Below are 8,303 nucleotides of genomic sequence, written 5' to 3'. Positions count from 1 at the left end.
CATGATTTTTTCCTAGTCTTTTATCATATTAGTATTTGTTTTGTAAACATTAATATGTAAAGATTATTTCTGTTTTCTGGAGCTTTTATCCCTGGGCATCTGTTGAAAATGGGCTACTAGCCCAGTCGGACTATTTCCCAGTTAACAAATGTAATAAAATACATAAAAATGATTCTCCAAATGAGCAAGAACTCTATGCAGTATTGTACTGACTGTATCCTCTGTTGACCTATTAATCCATATGCAAACTGCAGTGGATCCAATGTATCAGATATAACTGAATGAATATTACTCATAATGATTCTCCCAAAGCATTTCATCACTATGGGAGTCAATGCAACCGGCTGGCAGTCATTCAGGTACTTGGCTTTGCCCTTTTTCTGCAGTAGAATAATAGTGGTTGCTTTTTAACAAGTGGGAATTGTAGCTTGTACAAGGGAGAGATTTAATATATCAGTCAGAACATCAGCATGCATTGAAGCACAGGTTTTGAGGGTCCTTCCAGCAATATTATCTGGACCAGTTGCTTTCCTATGATTTGTCCTCCTCAAGGACTTGGCCAATGTGCTAGTGATATTGTGAAAGGTGGTAGTGCCTCCTCTCTGCCCCTCTCTCATATGGTTGTACCCTTTGACTTGGTGTTTTGGACCTCAAACCAAGCATAACATTAATTGAAATCATCCATTAAAACTTAGTTGCCAGTAGTCATCCCTCTGTTTTTGTCTCTATAGCCTATGTTTTCCAGGTGTTGCCACATACACCTTGTATCAGCAGCCAAATAATAGCCTTCCAACTTACAACTGTAATTCTCCTTTGCTGCTGTTATAGCTCTGTGTAAGTCATATCTAGATTGTTTTATACTAGCTGATATTGCCTGATGCATATGCATTGGAGCGGGCATGAAGCACAGAGCAAACCTCTGAGTTAATCCATGGTGTATTGTTTGAATATATCCAGATGTCTTTATGAGACACAATGAGGCCAGTGCATGTGCTTATGTAGCTGGAAACTACCGAACTGTATTCCTCCAGATCAATAATACCATCCTCATTCGTAGCAGCTGTCTTAAAAACATCCTATTAAGTACACTGAAAACAATCCTGAAGCTCCTGTACAGATTTCTCTGTCCACACCTTATTTATTTATTTATTTTATTTTACATTTGTTGACCGAGCTAGTCTAACTGGATACATGTCCATTTTCAGTAGAGGTCCGGGGACAAAAGCTCCACAATAGTGTTATACAAACTGACATACATGAGTAAGAAAAGACATAAGGGGATAATTGCCAAAATTGTTTAAAAAAAAAACCCTTATTTATTTATTTATTTATTTATTTATTTATTTTTATTTTACATTTGTTGACTGGGCTAGTCCAGCTGGATATATGTCCATTTTCAGCAGAGGCCCGGGGAGAAAAGCTCCTCAAAAACAGTAAAATTTATATATAAAAATAACAATATTTAACAGGTACAGGTACAATACAAAATTAAACAATTTTATACATGATAGATTTTACAGATGTGGGTACATTAAATATATAAGCAAGTATTTTCACTTCAAAACGTGTCTGCTAACAGAATCATATGACTTATAACATTTGTTAGTTATAGGTAGGTAATGCTGAAGACATTTTAGGGGTATTGATGAAGACATTTTAATAATATATAAGGCCCATTATCTTTATGGTTTTCAATAGGCAATTAGTATATACAGTTAATGAGACGGGTGTCTTTGTGAAAAAAGAATGTGTAGTTAGTCAGGATTCACACAGGGACATAACCAATGGGATTTAAGGTAGGTTTTCAGCTTGCTTTTAAATTGTGTTTGTGAAGAAAGAGAGGGCAGGTCACTGGGGAGAGAGTTCCAGGTTTTGCCCACGGTATTAGAGAACAAAGAGTCACCAGCCATATTGTTGGTTTTACCTATTTGTACTAATATTTTATTAGATGAGCGTAGGGCCTTAAGGTTGTCATAGGGGGTGATAAGGTTGGTAAGAATTGGAGTGTTAGTAGGCTGATACAGGATTTTGTAGGCAACTGTTAATTGTTTAAATAGAAGTAAATTTGGCAACTCTAGCCATCCTAGTTGTTCATAATTAGTACAGAGATGGGTTCTGAATGTAGTGCCTGTTGCAAATCTAGCAATATTGTTGTAGGAGACAGCCAATTTGTTCAAGTTGTTTTTTCAGAGGAGACGTAGAGGAGAGTGGAAATTAAGTGGGTCTGGGCAATAGTAGCCCTTGCTAATGGGGTGAGAAAGGATTTGATTCTATAGAGGGAGCCTAGTTTTTTGTTGACTGTTTTTATGGTACTGTTAATGTGAGTATCAAAGTTAAGGTTATTATCAATTAGTACCCCTAGTAGTTTTGTGGTTGAGTCCGGGGATATGATGGTACCATTGTTTGATGTAACAGTAAAGTATAGTGGGGAGGCCCTACGGGTGGGAGTAAAAAGTAGGAGTTTTTTTTTGGGGGTTCAAGATTAGGCAATGGTGTAGTAACCATTTCTCTACTGTGTTAAACACATTTTGGGTGAGGGACTGAAGGTCTGATGGAGTGGGGGCTGAGCATATTAATGTGGAGTCATCTGCATATTGTATTGAGGTAGCTTGAGGAATTACAAAATGTAGGTCATTGATAAAAATAGAAAACAGAAGAGGTCCAAGTATAGAGCCTTTGGGGACACCGAGTGCAATGGGGAGATGGGGAGATAAGTTGTTCTCCCACAGAACAGCCTGTTGCCTATTGTTTAAGTAGGATTGAAACCATTGTATAGCCAGTGCATTTAGAGATAGATTTTTGAGTATGTTTATGAGAAGTTGGTGGTTAACCATATCGAAGGCTTTAGAGAGATCAATAAATAGGGCTGAGGATAGAGTGTTGTTATTGCGATTTTTGTTAATACAGTCAGAGAAGGATAAAAGTGCAGTTGTAGTGCTGTGAAATGGCCTGAAGCCATGTTGGCAGTTAGCTAATAAGTTATCTATTAGGTGTTTTAACAGTTGCCTATGAATGCATTACTCCATGATATTTGCCAGTGGAGATAGTACAGCAATAGGTCTATAGCTGGATAATTCCCTGGAGTTTCCACCTTTATGCAGGGGGATAATATGCGCGATCTTCCAAATAGATGGAATAGTTCCCTCAGAGATTGTTCTGTTAATCAGAATGGAGATAGGGTAGGCTATGGCATTTGCAGCTTTTTTGCAGATATTCTGCAGATAGGAGATCAGCTACAGGCGTGGTAGGTTTGAGTTTCAGAATAAGGGTACAGATAAGGGATGTAGGGACAGGTTTGAGATGAAATGAGGGAGGTAAGGTAGCAGTAGGGGAAGTCAGAGATGAGCTGTCAGGAGTTAGTTGGCAAGAGACTGAATGGTGTCAGTAAAGAATGTGTTAAAGGTATTGGCAATTTGCTTTGGACTATCATGGTCAGTACCTAATGGGGTGGGTGTGACAGAACGGCCTGGGTGTAAAAGTGTGTTAATCCCTACCCAGAATTTTTGTGGTTTGTTTTGCTGGGTATGTTGGAGTTGAATGTAATAGTTTCTTTTGTCTGACAGAATGGCTTTTTTTGTATAATTTCTTAGCTGCCTAAATTTTAAATGATCCTCTGGGCTTTTAGTAGCAAGCTAGGTTTATATTACATAAAATTACAAAAAAAATGAAACTAATAAGCAAGAACATATAGCTTAATATATACAAGGATTGATGTGTAAACAGATTAGAGCAGTTAGAACACAATAGATAAAAAAGAAAGGTATAAACTAGAAAAGGTTGGTCATGTCAAAAGTGTTTCAGTCAGGATTAGTACATGGGCATAGCCATTGTGAATTTAGGAAGATTCTTAGTTGCTTCTTGAAAAGTGGAGTGCATGTCAGGGATGTTAGTTTATTAGGAAGCTTGTTCCAAGAGTTTCCAATGGTGTTAGTAAATAGACAATCACCAGATTTATTGTTGGATTTAAGGGTTGCTATTATTAACTTATTAGCTGAGCGTTAAGCACACCTTAAGAGTTTTTCTTACAATGGGAGCTTGTTTGATGAGCTGTCTGTATTCCGAGTAGAGAAAAACAAAAGTATGATCAGACTGACCAAAATGAGGGCGAGATACAGCCTTGCATGCCCCTACACATTACTGTACATATGGTACAGCCTTGTATGCCCCTTTAACATTACTGTACACATGGTACAGCCTTGTATGCCCCTTTAACATTACTGTACACATGGTACAGCCTTGTATGCCCCTTTAACATTACTGTACACATGGTACAGCCTTGTATGCCCCTTTAACATTACTGTACACATGGTACAGCCTTGTATGCCCCTTTAACATTACTGTACACATGGTACAGCCTTGTATGCCCCTTTAACATTACTGTACACATGGTACAGCCTTGTATGCCCCTTTCAGATTACTGTACACATGGTACAGCCTTGTATGCTCCCTTCACATTCCTGCACACATGCTCCAGTATATTTTTCTCCTGTGTGGGGAAGGTAAACTATTGCTGGCATGCTGGCATCTCAGACCGTAAGTTGCAATGATTAAAGTCACCAGCCACTATAAACACTGCATCAGGATGTTTATTTTCTTGTGCATTTATAGCCTCATACAATGTCCCCAATGTAGCCAAGCAATTACCTTGTGGAGGGATATAAACAGCTAGGATAAACATAGCTGTAAACTCTCTCGGTAGATAGAAGGGTGCATTTCAGCATTAGGTGCTCTACATCACTTGAGCAGTATTTGCTAACAATCTGCACATTTGAACACAATCTGTTATTAATATACATGCAAGTACCTCCACCTTTAATTTTACCAAATACCTTTGTGCGGTCCCCGTGCTGGATAGAGTGAGTATGCAACTGGACAACTGAATCAGGAATATTGTCCAATAACCAAGTTTCAGTAAGCATCAGTACACAGCAATCTCTCATTTCTCTCTGGGTCACAATTCTAGTTCTGAGATCATCAATGTTGTTGTCAAGAGATCAAATATTAGCAAGCAGCAGGCTGGGAAGGGGTAGTCTGCTGTCCCTGGCCTTTAATTTCACATGTAACTCACCTCTCCTGCCTCTCCTACCTCTCCTGCTACACCTCCATTTGTGACACTCCTTCTTCAGGCTGCAGTCATCACCCAACGCCCCTGCTTCAAGGCCTTGTCTGCAGGCATTTCTGAGAAGATGTTTCTGGTCTGATAAGCAAGGAATAATATCATAAAATCGACTGCCAGTCTCTAATAAAGTTTGTTTATCATATATAATCAGTGCAGACGAAGTTTGCATGTCTAAAAACTTGGAAACCACCCCCAAAATGAACAAACAAAACACTTGCTGGAGGAGAATGCAGAGACGTCAGTTACGATGAGTGCCATCTTGAAGCAAAAAAAAAAACATTAGTTTATTATTCGCATTCATGCATGATAGATCCTGATCTGTTCTGATACTGCACATTGCTTTTATTACGTCTATCTTTCTGAGTACTTTTGTTGATCTGTTCCCTCTTCTATACTCTTCCAACAGTAACACTTCTTGTCTTAATTGCTTTATAGCTATCTCTATTCGATACATACCTCCCAACTGTACAGATTTTTGCAGAATGTCCAGATTTTTGACTTATATTTTTGATTGGTTTCTCATAAAATTGTGGTTTTCTGGCAAATCATTGAAGACTGAAGTCAGAAAATAATGTCAGACATTTGAGTGTCAGACTTAATAACCTTCAGAAAATTTATGTTAATGCAAGACCTTCTTTCAACTTTTTAAGTTTGTAAGAGCAATATTTAAAAATTGTCCCTATTTTTGGACTCGTCCCCATATTATTTATTGCTTTGTCCAGATTTCTTGCTCTAAGACGTTGAGCGATATGATTCGATACTTCCATGATGGCATTTGATTTATCCCCTTCCTGTCCCTTACTGCCCTGTGTTTTTGTGGTAAGACTATCTGTTATTAATTTAGCTGCACAGTAATATATTATCTTTACTTCTCTTATATTGCATGAATCTATATGAACAATCCTAATTACTGTGTTCATTTGTTTTATCAAACTCCTAACTTTTTGGGTTTTATTGACTTTCTGTAGTCTCTTTCTTTAATTGATCTTAATATGTCTGTCCATCTCTATTAAATTAAGCAACTCTTCTCTCATATCATTTTCTTCTAAATTGAGAGCACATTCTTTGTTCCTATGGGCATTCTACAGAAAGTTCCAGAACATCTTCCTGTGCCACATTCTCTTCAGTTTTCATCCTGTGTCATCTGTTGCTCTTTAGTATGGGAACTCACTGGCCTATCACTCCACAACATTGACTGCATCAGAGTTGCCACAGTTTCCTGTTCCTTTCCTTGCTGTGCAATTACAACTGAACTTTTTTACTGGTTTCTTTTGGGGATCTATTGCTCTATCCTGTTGTGATATTATCAGAGTTAGATTTTCTACACTAAATCCTTCACTTCACAGGTAATCCATAAAATCAGGTTCTGTTTCTTTAACTTTTCCTTTACTAATCCTCTTTTCTACTTTTCCTCTTTAGTTATTTTTTGTATTGTACAATTTTCCATATCCTTATCCATTGTCTGTATTTCTCTCCAAATATCTTTGCTGCTGCTCTTGTGTTTGATTAGTTTTACTTTCTCCTCTGGATAAATATTGCACCATATTAAATTTAGTTTCCTTTTCCATGTCCATATTTCTTCTTCAGATGTCTCCTGCTCCTCCTGTTTCTCCTTAATTGTGTGTGTAAGGGGGGGGGGGCTCATTGCTCCATCATGCTGTGATATAACCACTGTTAGACTTTCTATACTAAGTCCTTCACTTCACAGGTATTCCATAACTTCAGCTTCTATTTTTTTTTTAATTTCTGCATTCCCTCTTTGTAATCTTACTTTTTTATTGTGAAATTTTCCATAGCTGGATGCCTTTGCCTGTATTTCTCTTTGAATATCTTTGGGGCTGCTTTTTTTGTATTAATTAATCAGTCTTTCTCCTTTACATAAATATTGCACCATATCAGATCTCTCTTTCCCTTCAATGTCTGTATTTCTTTTTTATACCTTATAAAAATCTCTAGATTTTGTTCTTTATATTTTCACACTTCCTCAGTTGTTTCTTTTTCTAAATGGCCCAAGGATTCTTGCTCTATATAATGTTTTTTCATAATTTGTTGTATTAATGAACACAATTTTTTATTTGAAGCTTCTGACAGTTTTTCTTGTACAAGTATTTTTCTATCCTCTAATTTCTCTCTTAATCATTTTGTATATCTTCTGTCTGGTATTTCTGGGCTTCTTGCATAATAGTAACAAAACATAATTTCTTTCTTATCTTCAATAGCCTACTCTGTCATCTTTATGGCTTTTTTGGCCTATCAGTTTTTGTGATTTTTTATGGACTACTACTTCCTTGTACAACAGGGGGGCATCCTCCCCTCGGCCTGGCCTAGCCCCATTGTAGGAATGTTTCCATGTCTTGAGGATTATACACTGTCATTTTTAAAATCCTGGCATCAGTTCATCTACCAACATTGGGCACTTTTTTATCCTGGGTCTTGTGCGCCCAGCTATCATTTTTTTTATTTTTAACCTACTTCTGTCTATGATATATGCTATATAAAATACAGTCTATATATCAATGTTGTCTTGGTGAGATTTTCCAAAAAACAGGGTCCACTTCTTAAAGATACTCACCAAGACTTGAGGATGAATTCAATTCCAGCAATACTACTCTCCTTTGCTCGCTGATTTATCATCTCTCCATTTGGAACCAATATGGAGAAGAGTGTTCCTGCAGATTTAACAAATAGTAATGTCCATTGTATTTTAATTTGACTAGTCTGACTGAGCTGACATTCAGTGTTATTATGTATATCGATAACTGTTCAAATAACTGAAAAGATGTTTACTAAGGTTTAAGAGTCGCAGTATGTTGTAACATAGAACACCATGTTTACTTATTTTCCAGGTAAAGATATAAACATAATGACAGTAATACAGTTCTGTATCAATTTATATATATATATATATATATATATATATATATATATATGTGTGTGTGTGTGCGTTTGTGTGTGTGTGTGTGTGTGTGTGTGTGTGTATATCAAGAAAGAGAGAGGGGGGGAGTTCTATACTGAATAGTTGATTTTCACTAAATCATCTATTCAATATAGCAAAACTTATTCTATTGAATGTTAGCAACATTATGAAACTCAATGAAAAAAAAAACATCAAATCATCTTTTCTGCATGGAGGCAAATTTCCTACAACCTCACACCCCTGCTACTTTAAATATACTAACTCCAA

Source organism: Protopterus annectens, chromosome 5.part0 (genome assembly GCF_019279795.1).
Source record: "Protopterus annectens isolate FY-2018-M chromosome 5.part0, PAN1.0, whole genome shotgun sequence".
NCBI classification, from domain to species: Eukaryota; Metazoa; Chordata; order Ceratodontiformes; family Protopteridae; genus Protopterus; species Protopterus annectens.
Note: the sequence above shows the minus strand (reverse complement) of the source record.